General features: G+C 35.2%; 1 protein-coding gene and 1 long non-coding RNA gene across 3 annotated transcripts in view; one reads left to right on the top strand and one right to left on the bottom strand.

Annotated features, from left to right (window-relative positions):
* Positions 1-10267, bottom strand: part of LOC119073406 (arrestin homolog) — a 116885-nt gene extending 106618 nt beyond the window's left edge. For both annotated transcript variants that reach the window (XM_037178854.1, XM_037178845.1), the window contains exon 1: positions 9858-10267. The gene's annotated coding sequence lies outside the window, so the exon portion shown is untranslated. The remainder of the gene's footprint in view (positions 1-9857) is intronic.
* A 4172-nt stretch (positions 10268-14439) lies between these two features.
* LOC119073415 lies at positions 14440-15064 on the top strand. Its single transcript, XR_005087042.1, has 3 exons — positions 14440-14594; positions 14714-14889; positions 15050-15064. It is a non-coding gene; the product is annotated as an uncharacterized LOC119073415 (long non-coding RNA).
* Positions 15065-18099: the final 3035 nt, after the last annotated feature.

Below are 18099 nucleotides of genomic sequence, written 5' to 3'. Positions count from 1 at the left end.
GGGAACAGTACAGATTACTACGTGTGGCACGTAAGAAACCGACATACAATATTATCCACAGTGGACCCGATATTATATGTCCCACACAACAACTCGTACGTGCTATCTACGCAGAAATTGGCTGTGTTCTCAGTTTACTTGCTGTGGAAAGTCTCTACTTTCATCGTGGAATACCCGTAATAAAATCTGTCGTCGGTCATGAGTCAATTTCATTATTCCATTCTTGAACCTGTTTTGTTTGTTTTTGGCACACTTTTAATATCAATTGTCGAAGTAATTTGAAACCGAAACTTATTTCATTTTGTAGTATCTCCCAAGTCATATCCTCTGCATTGGAATCAAAATAAGAAGTTTGCCAGATGATTTATCTTTTGGAAAATTTTGTTTTGTACAAGTACAAGACTCATCCCAAACTTGTGATTTCCCCCCAAGTTTTAATTTTTCTCTTTGAAGGACATCTTTTTAATGATCTAGTTATAATACTAACGTTCTTTTTCGTTCACATTTTATATTAAACCAGCGAAGATGCTCCCCCTATTTCGAACATTAAACAACATTGCTTCTGGTTGTTTAATTTGGTTTCTTGGATAAATGCAAAGATGAGTTCAAATTTTCACTCCTCATACTTCTTATCTGGAGTTTGTTTAAAGTTTTAAACAAAATAAATGAAAAGTCTTTTGTAAACGTCTGCTGCTGAATTTTCAGTTTTCCCAAAACCAATATCCTGAACGAACGATAGGATGTCGAGAGTGGAAGCACTTTAACTTACATACATTTTCTAAAGATGCAACGTTGATTGGGAAACTTCTACGGAGGGTGCTGTTCTTTTGACTGATTAATGAGAGAGTGCAATAAAGGTTTTACATTGATCTTTTATCTTGTTGACAGCCAGCGGCATGAATAAGAAACAAAAGTTAACATTTTGATTAAATCGAAGGGACTACAGTGTGTTCATCTTTAAAAAACACAATTTTAGTATTATCATAGTTAAGTCATCGATGTTCCCAGTCAATTAGGTGCTTCCCAGTGCTAAATTGGCGCAAAATTGGAGTTCGCTAAGGCATATTCAAATTGTGTGTCAAAATATCCTAAACTCTAAAATAAAAAATAAAAAACAGCGAAACAAAACGCAAAAGATTGTTAATAAGGATGATATTGAGCATGGGTAAAATGAATGGTCCGTATTGATCGATGCTTTTGCTTTTGAAGTACTAGCTTCTCTAGTCGCCACCCTGATTTACAACTAGATTCTTATGTCATTATATTTTGCGATCTATAAATCAACCCTACAAAATCGATCGACGAACATTTATCGCTTATTGCCAAAATATACATAAACTACTTACTTTCGTTAAGTAGGAAGTGAGGAATGCCGATTTGCACATCATTATTGTGTGAACAGTCACTTTAGAGAACGCTTGCGTTCGTGTAACGTAAAGACATTTCGCTAGATCCTTCTGCAAAATGTAATGTCGAGGTGTTTCGTAACAACTTTAAGGTAAAGACGTTTCGTGTAAACCTAGCGATTTTATCCTTCTACAATATGTAATGTAAAAGCGTTTGGTTTGATTTGTGCGAATAGTTGTGACACTCCCGGGAAGCCCTCTCACTGTTGTCGACATATTTGATGTTAAACTCAAAACTTGGAAAAATTACAAAACGGGATGTTTTACCCTTTTTTTGCTTCCGGGAAGAAAATATTTTTTCAACCAGCGGATCTTCATGGTATAAAATTCTTACAATTCATGTTATCTTCGTGTGAACCAAGCCAGCTTAAAGTGAGCGCATACAAGAATTATTAAATTATTTTTCAGGAAAATATCGAATTCAGTCGAGCTAAATTCACGCCGTATATACGGCGACATACGCGTATGTGCGGTCGAAATTCAAAATGGAAAGTGCGAAGGTCTTTCTAACGTAGCGTAATTTTCATAAAATGAAGCGTTGAAATGTATTTTTCGGTTCCCTTTTTCATCGAATCACTTAAAATTCAAATTTTAGGCACGCACGCCGCAGATTACATTTGGTGCGGCGGAAGTAATTCATTACATGAGGGATCTATATGTTATGTGAGCGGAACTCACGAGTGTTTTTTAAGCAGTAAGGTTAAAAAACTGTATTTCTTTTAAATTAAGTTCTGAAACATTTAATGCATTTGTTTCAGGGCCTAATATTTGACAAAGTTTGTCAAATGTTTCACAAAGTTTCACAAAAATTGTGTAAACATTTGTGAAACATTCGGTAAACTAAAGTAGCAAAATTTGTAGACAATGCTTTGTTTCAGTTTTGAAGAATTCAAAGCCATATTTGTATAGTCATAGACTTTGACAGCATCGTGAGGGAAAGTTACTTTCCCTTATAAGCGAGAGAAAGTTTTTCCCTCGCGGACATAAATGTGTCCTCACGGGAACACATACTTCCAATGGGGGCAAATGTACATGTAACAACAGGGTTCCGTAGGGGATAGGCAATGAAATGGTATTCTTTATGTCAATAGTCAAAAGTGTGCGTAAACGAAAAAGTAGTGATGCCACAAGCTTAGTTTCTTAGTTTCCAGCTACACAAGCCGTTCGATGTGTAAAGTTGGAAAAATCGACCCACTCTACTGTCGGGTGTGTTATTGTAATTGTGATTTATTTTAATGTTAATTTTAATAGATTTATTCACCAATTAAAAGAACCAATTTCTAAGCAAACATTTTGCTGTTCATCTATCGTATACATTTCAGTGTTGCTGTTGCAACTATCTTAATATTCGAATGTCAGTTCAATTACCCAATTTCAGGTTGTTACCGAACCTGCTGCAAATGAAGCTGCAGCATCACAGAATTAATTTTAATGAACGTGGATGCATTAGCAGCTCTTAAAAGCATATACATACATCTAAATTTATATTTACGCTTTCGTATGCGTCGTTTAGATATGGTATTTACCTTATTGCTTGTAACAACGTTTATTCGGGTAACATGCCACTCGTCTTAATTAGTGTTTCGCTTTCATAATATCAGTAAACTCTACGAACAATGAACACTTTATGTTATTTCTACTGTGATGATAGAGCTGTCGACGTTTTCTTCTCTAATAGAAGTAAAACACTTTATTGCCTACCCCATGCGAAAATTGACTATTACACGGCTGTTCACCCCCTGCGAAAGTTATCCATTACACTAGGGATATTTGGGGTTTATTTCAAATTGACAGTTCTTTTAAGTAAATTGCCTTACTTTCACTTTATCTTTTTGTTGAATGAATCGATAAAGAATATAAGAAGTGTCGCTAAAATAACAAATTTTTGGTAAAAATATTTACCGATGAACACAGTTATTTGAGAAAAGTAATCTGGTTACAACACACTTTTTGAAGAATTCGCAACACACAGAATTGTCGGCCATATTTATTGTAACAATAATTTTGATGTTCCGAAGTAACACTTTATGGCCACACATTTTGTTGTATTTTTCACTTGTAACACTAAATGCTTTTGCTTATAGTACAAACACTACATTTTGTTGCACATTTTTTTGAAAACATTAAAAAGGACTAACAAAATAATTGCACAAACAATGCGTCTTCATCGATACGATACTAACTGCGAAAAACTATTCAATGTCAAGCATCACAACAACCTTCGCCTGAGTCCAAATTCACATTTTCTATTCTACCTTCGGGGGTAATCTGGCACACGGTGCTAAAACAACGCATTTTTCAATTACATTTTTCGATACCAACATTTTGTAAAGGATGACAGGGCTAAAAAGCACTTTCACCTGTGAACTCACCTATTACGTAGTTCAAGAGCGCGTTCTTTTTGCACTATGTCCCAGATTCCACGATGCCATCACAAATTACCCAAGCATCACAAAAACCTTCGGCTGAGTCTAAATTCTTTGGAAAAGTACTTTTTGTGTTCTAAATTTCAATCAACCATAAATCATAAATTAAATACAACGATGAGTCTATTATTTTGTTTCATCTTCTTATTGTTAACGTTAATTAGAAGTAAGTGATGCAAATATAGTACGATTAGAGGACTCTTTCACTTTGGTACAAAATACAAAAGTACGATAGCTAACTATATGATGTTCTTCTCTTACAAGAACTTATGTACGAAAAGGAAGTCCCTCGATACTTACTACATTCACAAAACCACCAATCATGAATAAAATATCAAGACTCGTGGGAATTACGGCCCTCGCTTCGCTCTGGCCGCAAACTTCCCACTCATGCGAATTTTAAAGTTTTCTGTCATTCCATACATTTGAATAACGATTCAGAAATTAGTTTTTCATCAAAGTAATCTTTTTCAATTGAATGAATTTCCAACAGTGTAAAATACTGTTTTTCTGGAATACCTTCCAGACCATTAATCCCACATAGCCTATCTTCGAACTTAACCTCAGGAATTGAATTCTGCGTCGATTAAAGAAGAAAATTAGTAATTGGTTGATAATAACTCAAGTTATCGTGTTTACAGGCAAAATATTGGGACAAACAATTCCGTTTTTCATCACATTTCATACAACCTTTGGGCCAAACATTTTAGGATATTTTCCGGCATAAGACCCTGACTTACAGTCAAGGGAATAACTATCAAAATTTCTGATCACTCAGGATGTAAATATTTTTTGTTTATCATCAAATAATTCAAAATTAAAAAACGGCAAACATTTATAAAAGTGCAACGATGTATATATTGAATAAGCTGCTATTCATTCGATACATAATATAGAATGTAGGAAATTGCAAGTAATCCGAGCAAATAGTTTGCACACGAAGCAACAACTTTGAATGGAATTCTACAGAAATTATATAACTCAGTCCAGAACATTTTAGAATAGGAAATTCGAGTACTGTTATCAATCAGATTTTACAGGATACTTCTATTCAAAAGGAACTGAATTCGCTTTGAGAAACTTTAAAAGGAAAATTGTTTCTGTGAAACGTGATTTGCAAAAGAAATATTTTCTATTTCCTCTGTACAAAAACGATTTTGATATTGTTGCTTGCGAATTAAATTTCGAAAATCAAGAAATATTGTAAAAGAATAAAGACATGAAATGGAAATAACATTGGCGAATCATGCTCCCAAAATTGCTCTCAATTTTCTAAAAACAATCATCAAATATAGATAGATGAGTTACAAGGAACAAAATTTGGTTCTGAAGCTTTAAAAATCAATTAATCGATTCGATCAAAATGGGTTGGGAAAATAAGCATATGGACTGAATGCAGTCGCATTGTTATTTATGTTTACTATGTATACGATGAAAACGGATTGCAGTTGTGAAGTAATAAACCGTTTGTGACGGAAATAAATCGCAAAGAACGAATTTTCCCTCATAATATGTGTACCAACAACACACCCTTTTACATTGAAAATGTATCGATATACACACACTGAATCTACCATTATTTAGACAATGACACAAACAATTTATGTCGTTTAATATACGGAGGCTAAATTGGTGGGCAGTAAGCTAATAGTAGATTATTAACCTCTGTCCTAAATGTTTATTTTGACGATTTGGAAGTTATGTACCGAGCCGAAGAAGTGGTATAAATTCCAAATCATCAAAATAAACATTTAGGGCCGAGGTGCATATGCTATTTTATCTGCCGAGAACAGATATATCGAGATAAACAATTTTGCATCGAGATTATCGTACTAGGCAGATAAAAAAAGTTATTTGTTCAACTAGGGAAGAAAAGTGGCATTTCAGAATTAACATGAGAAAATGCAATTTACAACTGTTCTTCCCTCGTTGAACACAACATTTTTTACAACAAAGTTTGACAAATGACTATTTTCTCGTCTGCGTTGTGAAAAAATGCAATTTTATCTTCCATGTGTGACTATTTCATACATTACTCGTTTCTGTATATAAACTCTAAGACATACGTTAATTCTGGTTTTCTAGGGATATAATTCTATTATTACTCTTCTAGGGTAAATTTTATTTCCGTTTTTTTTATTTTGAAGAAAAAAACCAGTGACCCGACGGAGATTCGAACACGGAACCTCCGACTTATGAACAAACTACGCTAACCATTTGACCACAGAGTCTTCGGGTATATCAGATATACATACCCTCATGATTGTCTTATGCCGCATTGTGCGACTCAATTTATAAAGTATATAAGCAACATGTACTGCAAAATGTGTCGCGTGTATGTGTGAATGCCATGTTGGAATTCGTTTAGAGCGAAAAATAATCAAATTTTGATGAAACGGATACACTTCATTCAAAAATTTCTTCTTTTTTGTTTTACCTCAAGATTTCTGTAAATTATTTAGTGTTCCGATTGAACTTATCTGCCGAAAAATATGCCATCGCAAATGTGGTGTAAAAATGTGTAAAAAAGCGTAGGGTCTCAGTGCTCAGCAGAAATTCGTACGAATGAAAATCAACTTACGATAAAGAGATGAGCATAGTTTATTTGCAATTTATTTTAATAAAATGAATAAATAAAAAAAAAATGTTTGGTGAGGGAAGAGAACTCACGACCTCATGCATAAAAAGTTCACGCTCTAGCCAATTCGGCCACTGAGATTGATGATTCCACTTAGTTTTGTTGTCATGAAACCCCACATGTATGTAGAACATAAAAGCAATGAACATAGATGCTCGCATAGATGTGTTAGTAAGTCTGTCGCAGGTAGTCCGATCAATTTAAAAAGTGCACGACAAAATGTCGCGTGTGTATGTTTAGAACGAAAAATAATCAAATTTTGACTAAACGGATTCTCGTTATTCAAAATTACGTTGTTTAGTGTTTTATATCAGGATTTCTGTAACGTTATTAGTTTTTCAATTGTACAAATATCTGCCGAGAAATGTGTCATTGCAAATCAATATGACAAAAAGGCTAAGGTCTCGGTTTACAGCAGATATTCATTCGATTGAAAATCTACCTACGATACCGGAGATCAGTTTATTTACAATTTTTTGATAGAAGATTGAAAAAAAAAAACAAACAAAAATGTTCGTTGTGAGAATAGAACTCACGATCATGTGCATAAAATTGACGCGCTCTAGCCGATTCGGCCACCGAGACTTACGATTACGTCTCGATGTTGCCATGATTTTGCTTGATTGTCACACATGATGCTTGTGTACTAGATACACCAAATATTTCAGTGGTGTTTGTGTTTGTATGTCTTCGAGTTTATATACAGAAACGCTGAATGTATGAAATAGTCACACATGGAAGATAAAGCATTGTATTGGTAGGCGAGAAAAATTCTCGAATCACTTCTTATGTACATATTGTATACACACGCGTTCGCTACGCTCACTTGTTATATACAATATGTACATACGAAGTAATTCTCGAATTTGTCTCGCCTACCAATAAAGTACTATTCTATATTTTCATAAATAATTTCAATCGAAATAAAGTATTTGGTACAAGAATGAAGTAAGAACTTTCGTTTCTAGCCGAGTTTCTAGCCCATCAGCGACAAAATAGAAAAAAAAACCTGTGTCAAGCTCATATGGCTTACACACTGTAACAGTGACTGTTATGTGTTCACTAGGTGAAAAAATGACGGAAATTTTCACTGCATTTTTGCACAACACTTCAATTGAATAAAGGATGTGACACCCCTCTAACTAAAGGTGTTATCGTAAAGCTCCTCAAACACTTTTGATGCTTTTGCACTCATTTATTTCACCGGAAACGAACACACATTTAAACTAAAGCGTTTCCGCTAAAACGCAATTTTTAAGATTACCGCCGATATTTTAGTTCTACTGTTAGTTTATATAACCAAATCAGATATAACCGAATCAGATGTGCAGATGTGGCACTAAAGTACGATACACACGCCATCTCTTCCCTTCCTTAAACAAAAAAGAATAGAAACTCAAGCCATCTATTGTAAGATAGCAAAAACATTTTGTGAAAACACCAAGGTAAATATAGTGAGGATGTAATGCTATTCAGGCGCGCGGCCTAGCACATAAGTTCGATGCCAATGACATATTTTTTTTAAATCGTTGACCTCCTCACTATATTTACCTTGACTTTGACGACGATTTTCTTCGTTAAACCACATTTGACTAAGTTCAGAGTGGATGTGATTTGGGTGTGAAATTGAGTGGGAAGTGCTTTTTTCGTTGATTTTCTTTTTGTAAAATCTTTTAAATGAGACAATATTTTGAGAATGCCCGATATACGAGTTTCCTATTTTGCGAAAAATCGCGAAAAAAAATCGATTGAAATAAGTAAATAATGAACATTAGATCAAAGCTTTTTTGTGTTTATTGCCACAACGATATGCGTAAAACCTTAACTTATGAACCTTGATCTGCGTAACACACTGATATTAGACCTTGCAAACACATAACACTTATCGCGCAATTTAAAGAACAAAATCGAGAACAAGTACAAAACGACGCGACAGGTAAATTGTTTTTTTTTATTTCTATGGAAATCATTTTTCTTTGCAACCATACGAAACGCAGACGCATGCTGTTTGTATAGAATTTTAGTTAAAGTCATCAGTATTAACTGTTTCTTTCAGGGTACTCTTCGATTTTCTCTGCTAAATACGATGTCGCATGACTATTAGACAACGTTCGAAATTTAAAATTTTATCAACAGAAAATTCGCCCAATTCTTTTTACCTTTAAATATGCCTAATTAAGAGCTTGGAACACGTCACACTCAGGTTATGTGCAATTAACTCAATCAACCACAATAGTGTTCCGTTGGATATATCCGTGCTACAGAAATAATAATAATAATAATAATAAATTGTATTGTATACAATGGCAAATCTCCATAAATGTCAAAATTTCCCCATATTTTTTCAAAACATTTTTGTAAGCATTGGAACTTTTCCCAACTTTGAGGAAAGGGGGAAAATTTCTATAAAGAAAATTTACCTGTTTAACCTGTCAGGTTGAACCAGAAGTCAACCTTTTAGTGTAAGCCTAAAGCAGAGGGAAATATTCATAGAAAAACTTTTAACAGTCAAAAAAATCCTTCAAAATTTTACGAATGAAAATCCTCAAAAATTTTCGAAAAGCCTTTAAAAAGCTCAAGAAAATCAAACAAAAAGACAAAAACCCTTAAATAGTGAGAAATATTTTGAAAATCCATTTAGAATTTAAAAAAATCCACTGAAAATCCCTAAAACCTTGAGAATCCTCAGAGGATTGTCTTTCTTTTAACTGTTTCTGTCAATTTTAAATTATTTTTTTTATGTTACGTCATCTTTTTGGAAATTCTTTGTCAACGAAATTTACAAATATCTGTCAATCGACCTGACACCTGATGTTAACCTGTTTGAAAATTTTGCTAATTTGATCAATTTTCTACATAACTATAAAACGATTGGGTCAATTTCGCAATACCTGAGTGTGACCTCATCCGAAAATTAACTTTCATTCAATGGTTTTGGTTTATTGTTAAATTATCACATCATCACTTGATTTTAATGGTCTTTCTCTCTATCTAAATATTTAAGGGCCAATTTAGGTTTCTAGTTGACATAAATAGCACAAAAGAACCATACGCTCCAGTATTTCATTGCATTGTTTTACACTCAACATAAACAAAATGCTCGGAAAATACCATGAAAAGCCACAAAAAACTTACTTTTAAGTTCAAGCTCAATGATTTATTTACGATATTCGATTCACGAGCTTTTTGTTATTTACTGTTTTTCTACATGACCTACGACAACATTTTACGATAAAAAGCCAACTCATTGCCACACACTTTTATTGTTGTGTATATATAGTTTCTCACATAGCATCGGTAGATTGATTAGCTTTTTTTTGGAGATATGAAAATCCAATTAAATTTACAATATAATTGTAATTATAAGTTTGTATATGTTGGACTTACCCTGGGCAACATATCATTCAAGTTGAAATTAGCCGATCATTTTTGACCGAATTAGTATGCTGTCACATTAATTCGGTTCAACTTAAACTAATGAATTTTTCATTCCACCATTCCAACTCTCAACCGAATAAGAAACCAACCACAAAAGTTCCCTAAACAATTTTCTCTTTTAAAACTTCACTGAAGAGAATTTTTCTTTTTCAGCCGAAATTCATTTTAAAGTATCAATCATCACTGATAATCCATTTACATCGTTTGTCACTTTTTTTTTGTTTCTTTCCTCTTCTTTAATACACAGCAAATCCTCTAGTGTTAACCGTAGGTGATAATTTCAAATGACTTTTCGAATGTGAACCAGATAAGATGTCAGTCCCGGTTAACCGTCTCACGAAAACTGAAACTGTTCAACATTATCCATGTACAATCTACACTGGTCGCATATACAATAAATATTTGTGTTCTGATGGTTATGCTTGAAAGAGGGGAACTCGTATTCGGAATACGCACGTTGTTATTGCTTGTAAAATATAAATATTCGCATCTGGTGTGTATCGTTTTCGAAAATATGCGCGGACATAATTCTCCTCGGTTCTGTTATAGTCGTTTGTGTACGGAGTTTTTCCGATAGTTTTGTTTGCAACAAGTGCCGAAATTCGGTCTTATTTGCACCTCATTAGGCATTTAGGCACAGTTCATTTTGCAAATACAAAGTCAGGGTCAATCAAGTCACAGTAATTATTCTCATTTTCTTGGTATTTCCTGACCTGGATGCTTCTGACTTCGTTACTTTAAAACTTCTACCTGTATTTCCACGACATTTACTTAGCTGTGGCATCTTTCTTGTGCTTTCCCTTCGCTATTCGCTGCAATGAATTTTACGCGATTAGTACGAAATATCTATGTAACTAGTTGGGAAATATGGTTGATTTTTCCAAGAAGAATACGAGATACCACTGCCGACATTTCGGATGGTAGTTTTCCGAAAATATTTTGTAAGCAAGCAACATCCAAACCAAACCCCAGTACCACAGTAGTGAAAATTTGCCCGTGAATTCGGTTCAAAGTGTTAAACGTTAACATTCGTCCATCCTAGCCCAATTTCCAAAACTTCGCACATTCCGAAATGGATGAGATGGACCATATAATGACTTCCATAAGCCCCGAATTATAAATGGACCATACAGTTCCGAGCTAAGTTCAAATCCATTCAGGTCCGACGCAGTCTAAAGTGCTGCAGATGTAGGTAGTAGAAAGTGCTTCCGATGGAGTCAAAAGTGCTGCCGCCGATGGAGTCAAAAGCGCTGTCGATGCAATCCCAAGTGCTGCTGATGCAGTCGAAAGTGCTTCCGATGCAGTCGAAAGTGCTTCCGATGCAGTCGAAAGAGCTGCCGATGGAGTCAAAAGTGCCGCCGATGTGGTCCATAAATGAGAACCGACAACGGAAAATTATTCATTTGCACACGACCCATCAACAAAAACGGCAAAAATTCATAACTCAATTCTTCCCGAAAAAACGGTAAAATTTGAACTTATCAAATCTCATTCGTAATATTCTGACAACCTTTCTACAGATCATCTAACTCTGTCTTTAATTAGCATTCAAGCTTGTTAAGTAATACTCAAGATGTGCAAGACAATATAAAATAAGCGACAGGTAACTATTCGCCGAAAATATTTTTTGATATAAGTTTTTATGATGCGTATTCATGCGGCCATGTGAATCGGAAGTAGCTTACCAAAGGGATATTTTCAACAAAATTTTCTTTCAATTGATTTTTCTTATCCCTTCCTTTCCTCGGGGTTATCTCGTTTGATTATTCGAAATGCCTAAAATAATTATTAATGAAGTGAGGCATGACATAAAAGGAGACAATAATATAAGTATAAAGCAATGGTATGCTTTCGCATGCTAAACCAATCACGAACAAACCACAATCCAAATTGTGTGTGAAAATTCAATGTGTTGCGGGGAGGAAGTATATATACGACTAAAATGAAACTCAATAAACTGATAGAAAAGCCATTAAATTTTCACCGAAATGTTAAAATTGATTTAATTTTGAATGTTTTTCCTGGAAGCTTCATTAAACGGGGTCTTGCCGTTCATTTATGAGGTCACATTTCCAATATATGAATAGAGACGGAATCTCTTTTGTCATATTAGGTTGTAAGTTCAAATTGAATGGTTGAATTCGGTATTTGATTATGGGACTACATCAGCTACATAAATGTATTTACTTAGTGAAAGGGTATATATACATACCACACCACCGAGGGTCGATACGGTAAAAGGGAAATGTTTACATTATTCGTAAAGATAGCAATTAGTTGATTTGGGTATTGAAATTGTCGAAAATCCATTTGATTTCAAGGAAAATTTAGTTCGATTTAATGACAAGATGAAAATTTAAATTTCTATACGGTCAATTGGCTTTGCTAATTCCGCCTGAAACGCTACAGATTCGAGTCACAGAATTCCTTTGTGTTACTTGTAGGGATACTAAACCAGAACAATTAGTGTTGAGAAGTACAACAGAGATAACACAATGTAGACCTAGATGCTGAGTTCGTCCCTTCCCTACAATGTATAGAGAAATTGAGAGGTGGAAAGTCATATCAATCCAGAAAAGTTTGAGAAAGGCAATCTATTTCTGGGAAGTGAGCTACATCCCTTTTCTTGGCATGTAATAAAAAAGTATAATAAACGAGACGGTCGTATGACTGAGAAAAAAACAGAAAGGGAAGTAGTTCGATTGGGTGAAGTGGGTTGTTCTTGCTAATGAAACTGATTACGAGACTCTTAAGAAAACTAAAAACTCAAAAAAGGCCATCTCTAAAACGACTACATCGGTCAGTGATGAATGATACTACGTTGAGCTCCTAATGAAGAAAGGCACTTATGGGTGGTAACAGGTCACTGATAATGGATAAATCCCAGTTGCGATGACAAGCCGATTTCATTCTTCTAGTCGTTCATTTGTTAGTCAGAATGTCTAACTTACCGGGGCGTCATTGAAATAAAGACGAGAACTTGCTTCAGCTGTTTTTCAGCACCTGAACCAATTTCAATAATTTTTTGGCTGAGCACCTGTAATTTTCTGAGCCCAAAATATGAAGTCAAGCAACGCGGTCCAAGCAAAAGTGCTTCGATTGACACCTGCCAAATAGAGTGCTATTTTATATGAAATTTGATCCCCACTCTTTTTACAGTGTAAAATTTTGTATGTAGCACTGTCAAGTTTCAGTACCCTATTTAGAGTACCAAAGCAAAAGTACTTCGATTGACACCTGCCAAATAGAGTGCTATTTTGTATGAAATTTGATCCCCACTCTTTTTACAGTGTAAAATTTAGAGTACCACTTTTGTTTGAAGTACGTTGAGTCAAGACTCAAAAGACATGCTCGAAATTGTTAATGCCGCGCTAGAGGGGGAAGCGACATAAAAGGATTTTCCAATTTAAATCATTCAAATCATAATCCTCTAATATTAGTGATTATTTTGAAAAAGAAAAAAATTCGTTGGACTCACGTTATGGGGTGTCGCAACGCACTTCAAGCAAAAGGGATCAAGTCGACAGCTGCCAAATAGAGTACTATTTTGTATGAAATGGTTTTTTACAGTGTTGTGTAGTTGTATGACATATTATCAAGTTTCAGTACCCTATTTAGAGTACCACTCATTCTTGAACTCTGGTATTACACTGAAATTCACTTTCGAATGATCTATCTAACCTAACCTATTAAGCGGCCATGTAAAATTCTTTCAGATAAATACCAATAAATTGTAGTTTGAAGTTATGTCAATTCAAGAAATGCAGAAAGTTTAGCAACCACATGTACGAACTGAATCACTGATAAAATGTCGAAAAATTAACTGGTAAAACCAGTGATATTTAATAATCTAGTGCAGCGCAGATACAAGACAAGAAGTATGCTGGTTGCTGGTAGATGTATCATTGAATAAAAACAAGCAGAATTGAACGCTTTTAATTTAGGGTGGTCCATTCCAAATTTTCATTTGCTATTTGAATCGATATGCACAGTGCATTTTAGATGAGATACCTATGTAGCAAATAGACAAAATAGTCTTTATAACGGTATCGGATAAACGGTATGCATGGAAGACGGAGTAGTTTTTGTCCTTGTTTTTTACCACCTCACATTTATGCAAAACTTTTCAGTAATTTTTCTTTCTAACGGAAAATTTACTTTCATTCTGGCGTAGACTGTACTTTGCGAATGAACACGTACTTTTATCCCATAACCTGAGCGCACCAATGCCCTCAGTCCCAGTCAGTACATCTCCTGAGTGGCAGCATGTTGGTATACGAGTTTTTTTTAGATTTTTTTTAGGCGCAACTGATTCATCATAATATACCATGCCCACATGAAAGATATCCAATTTAAATATGATCAACAGATTAATGAATGGAATTTATCAACTGGGAACTGAAAAATGGTCGAATGTATTGCGGCATGTATTTAAAGCTCGGCAGTTTTTTCAACTGCTTGATTTGTTGTGGTCTAGTTTCGGTGTAACATACTCAAGGATATCGAATAAAATGTTCCAGCAAATTATTGTCTTGGTGTTTTCCGTTCCCTGTATCTTTGCACTTAATTTCACCGACTGTGGATCCACTGGCACGGTGCACGCCTTGAGAATCCAAGGATGTACTGCTCAGCCATGTGTGTTCCGTAGAGGACAAACATACATTATCGAGATGGATGTTACATCTAGTAAGTGTGAAGATCAACAGATATCGAACGCAATAAAGAAAATTCGGAAGTAAATTCTTGTTGAGCGTGGGGTTGTCCCGATCACATCGTGCTTATGTGAAACTCATTATTTATATCAGGATCCCACAGTAACGCTTTGCAGTTGACGATTACCGCGCATCCTCCAATCATCCTACCAATCACAATTTTCTCCGGAAATGCTTGCACTATGCTAATCGCAGGATCTTGCCCATCCGTTCCCGGAAATTTCAATACTGCACGCATTCCATACACAGTTGGATACTGGTTTCCGCCGGTAGGATATTTAGTTATTCTCAGCCAATCATAAGTGACGCTTTAGCAATTTTGAAGGAATGAAAGTCGAGCTATCAACACGCGGCCAGAAGCGTCGCAATTATTGATTGGGTGTTTTTTTTGCGTATTTAGCAAAGAAGAATTATTCGTGTGTTTTACAGATAAGCCTTCCAGTCAGATTTACAGTCGTAGACGATTCACGTTCCACTCCAGTTTGCGGACAAATTCAAGTGAAAATTGAGGGTAAATGATCATCAAATCAATAAAAAATACAGTTAGCAATTGCAGCGAGTTTTTGTATTTAACGAGTTTTGCAGAGATGCCACAAATTTCAAGGAAAGTAAAAGTTTAGGTAGTCTGGGTCAGCAACTACCGAAATAGCTACCAAACGTTTCAACAATCCATTTGTCTTGAGTTAGTAGGGAAAAGTTCGGTTTGCAAATTTTTCCACTCAAAAAGTTGATTTTCCACTCACGCGCTTTTTTTTCAACTCAAAATGTTGGTTTTCCACACAAAAGTGTGATTTTCCACTCAAAGTGAAGAGTTTTCCACTCAAATCGACTTATTTCCACTCAAAAAATTGTGTAATTTTCCACTCAAATCGATTTATTTCCACTCATAGCGAATAACTTCCACTCAAATCGAATAATTTAAACACAAATTGAATAAATCTCACTCAAATTGACGGTTCTCTACTCAAATCGGTTTTTCTCTACATTTTTCTTTTTTACTCAAATCGAATAATTTCCACACAAATTGAATAAATCTCACTCAAATTGACGGTTTTCCACTCAAATCGATTTTTTTCCACTCAGGTTGCATTGTGTAAAATGATGCATTCTGTGAGATGCAACGAAACGCATTTTGTAAAAGGACAAATTCGGTAAAATGCAACAAAACTCCTCGTTACATTCTGTAAAAGGATAAAGTCTCAATAAAGCAGATGAATTTAGTTGTCAATGGACAAATTCTGTAGAATACAACAAAACTTCTTCTCGTTACATTCTGTAAAAGGATAAAGTCTCAATGAAGCAGATGAATTTAGTTGTCAATTTTTAGCCCCGTACGAAGTACTGGGGGCTTATAAGATTAATATGCCGTTTGTAACACGTCGAATTGGAAGCAGACAGTAAGGGCAAAGCATTTGGTTATGTTCATAGATGACGAATCCGCAATAAAAAAAATGTCCGTCCGTCCGTCCGTGACCCCTCTAGCTAGAGTAAATCACAACCTCTTTTCAAAATTCTTTTTTTCCCCGATTGGTATCGACAAAAGTAAGGTCAAGTTCGAAAATGGGCATGGTAGGGTCGGCCCCTCCAGAGCTAGGGCCCTATAGGTGTTTTTCAGTCTTTCGACGATATCTACCGAAATACGCACGCAATATCTGCTTGTGATATATCAAATGAAAGGTATTGACGAGTAGAACAAAGTTGCTGAACATTGTTTTTGGGTAAGATGTAACGTGGGCTTGTTGGGAGGGCTCAAAGGTCGTTACTCGGCCCTAAGTGTTTTTTGCACATAAATCGAGTAAATCTCATCCGATTTTGCTAGATTTAGTTTTTTATGGAAGGTAATTGAATACCGAAAAGAACGTGACGAAAAAATTTTTAAATTAGGGCCCTTGGACTAAGGCCGCTACTCGGCCCTAAGTGTTTTTTGCACATAAATCGAGTAAATCTCATCCGATTTTGCTAGATTTAGTTTTTTATGGAAGGTAGTTGAATACCGAAAAGAACGTGGCGAAAAAAGTTTCAAATTTGGGCCCTTGGACTAAGGCCGCCACTCGCCCTAAGTGTTTTTTGCACATAAATCGAGTAAATCTCATCCAATTTTGCTAGTTTTTGTTTCATTTGAGAGATAATTGAATGCCGAATAGAATGATGGCAAAAAAAAGTTTCAAATTTGGGCCCTTGCACTAAGGCCGCTACTCGGCCCTAAGTGCTTTTTGCACATAAATCGAGTAAATCTCAACCGATTTTGCTAGTTTTTGTTTCATTTGAGAGGTAATTGAATACCCAATGGAAAGTTGGCAAAAAATTTTGGGTTTCTAAAATAATGTCGTAAATTGTTGGTTTTATTTGAGAGGTACTTCGTACGGGCTTTCGTAATTGCGCTATGCGCAATTTTAAAAATGAACACTTTCAGTAAATTTGACAATTCCCAACTTGACTTGCATTTTGGTAACAGACGCATTAGAGGGTTGTAGACGTATTAGGGTTCCGGGCTTATTAGGGCTACGGACGTATTATGGTTGCGGACGAAATAGGATTACGGGTTGTACGGGGCTAAGTCGCAGCAAACGCTCCGACTGTTCTGATGCCTTGTTTTTTCATTCTCTAAGATGCCATGAAACGCCTTCTTATTGCATTTTGTAAAAGGACAAATTCTCTAGAATGCAACAAAATCTTTTCGTTGCATAAAGGACAAATCGAAGTGAGTGGAAATAAATGGTCTTGCGTGGAATTCAATCAATTTGGGTGGAAATCAGTCCATTTGAGTGAACATTAATCGATTTGAGTGGAAAGTCTGTGAGTGGAATTTAGTTGATTTGAGTGGAAAGTCACGAATTTTTTTTGAGTGGAAAAAAATCTATTTGAGTGGAATTTGCAACAGTTTGAGTGGAAAATCCCTTTTTTGAGTGGAAATCTAACATTTTGCGTGGAAAATAACTTTTTGAGTGGAAAAATAATTTAACCGAAAAGTTCTAAATTTTTAAATTCCTTGGGACACTTGCTTTTTGATGTTAGCATTTCGTTATATGCATTTCATCCGGGAATATATTCTGCGAATGTTCAAGAGCTTACTATTCGGCTCATATGTTAGCTGCAACATTATTAGACATTAACAGGTACATTCCGTACGAATGGCGATATACGGCGAGTTATGATTCACATCAGAATATCCTCTTCACTGAGTATATAGAAGAGAAATGGGCAAGTTAGGTTAAGACCCGAATTTACCACGAAATAAAACTCGTTCGAATTACTTCACACTCGTTAATGCTTAGAACACCAACTACTGGGTTGAAGTGTAATATCAGGTCGCTTGGCGCCCTTTTTGTTCTCTTTTTTATTCTTTAATGATATTTAATCCCACTCCCACTCCAATATTATCCATCTACGAACTTACTCAAGAATTATTTATCAATTAAAGAAAAATTTTGAATTTCGGTGAGGAATCATTTAAGTTATTCGCGGTAACTAAGAAAAAA

Source organism: Bradysia coprophila, chromosome II (genome assembly GCF_014529535.1).
Source record: "Bradysia coprophila strain Holo2 chromosome II, BU_Bcop_v1, whole genome shotgun sequence".
Lineage (NCBI taxonomy): Eukaryota > Metazoa > Arthropoda > Insecta > Diptera > Sciaridae > Bradysia > Bradysia coprophila.
Note: the sequence above shows the minus strand (reverse complement) of the source record. Positions and strands in the feature narration are given on the sequence as shown.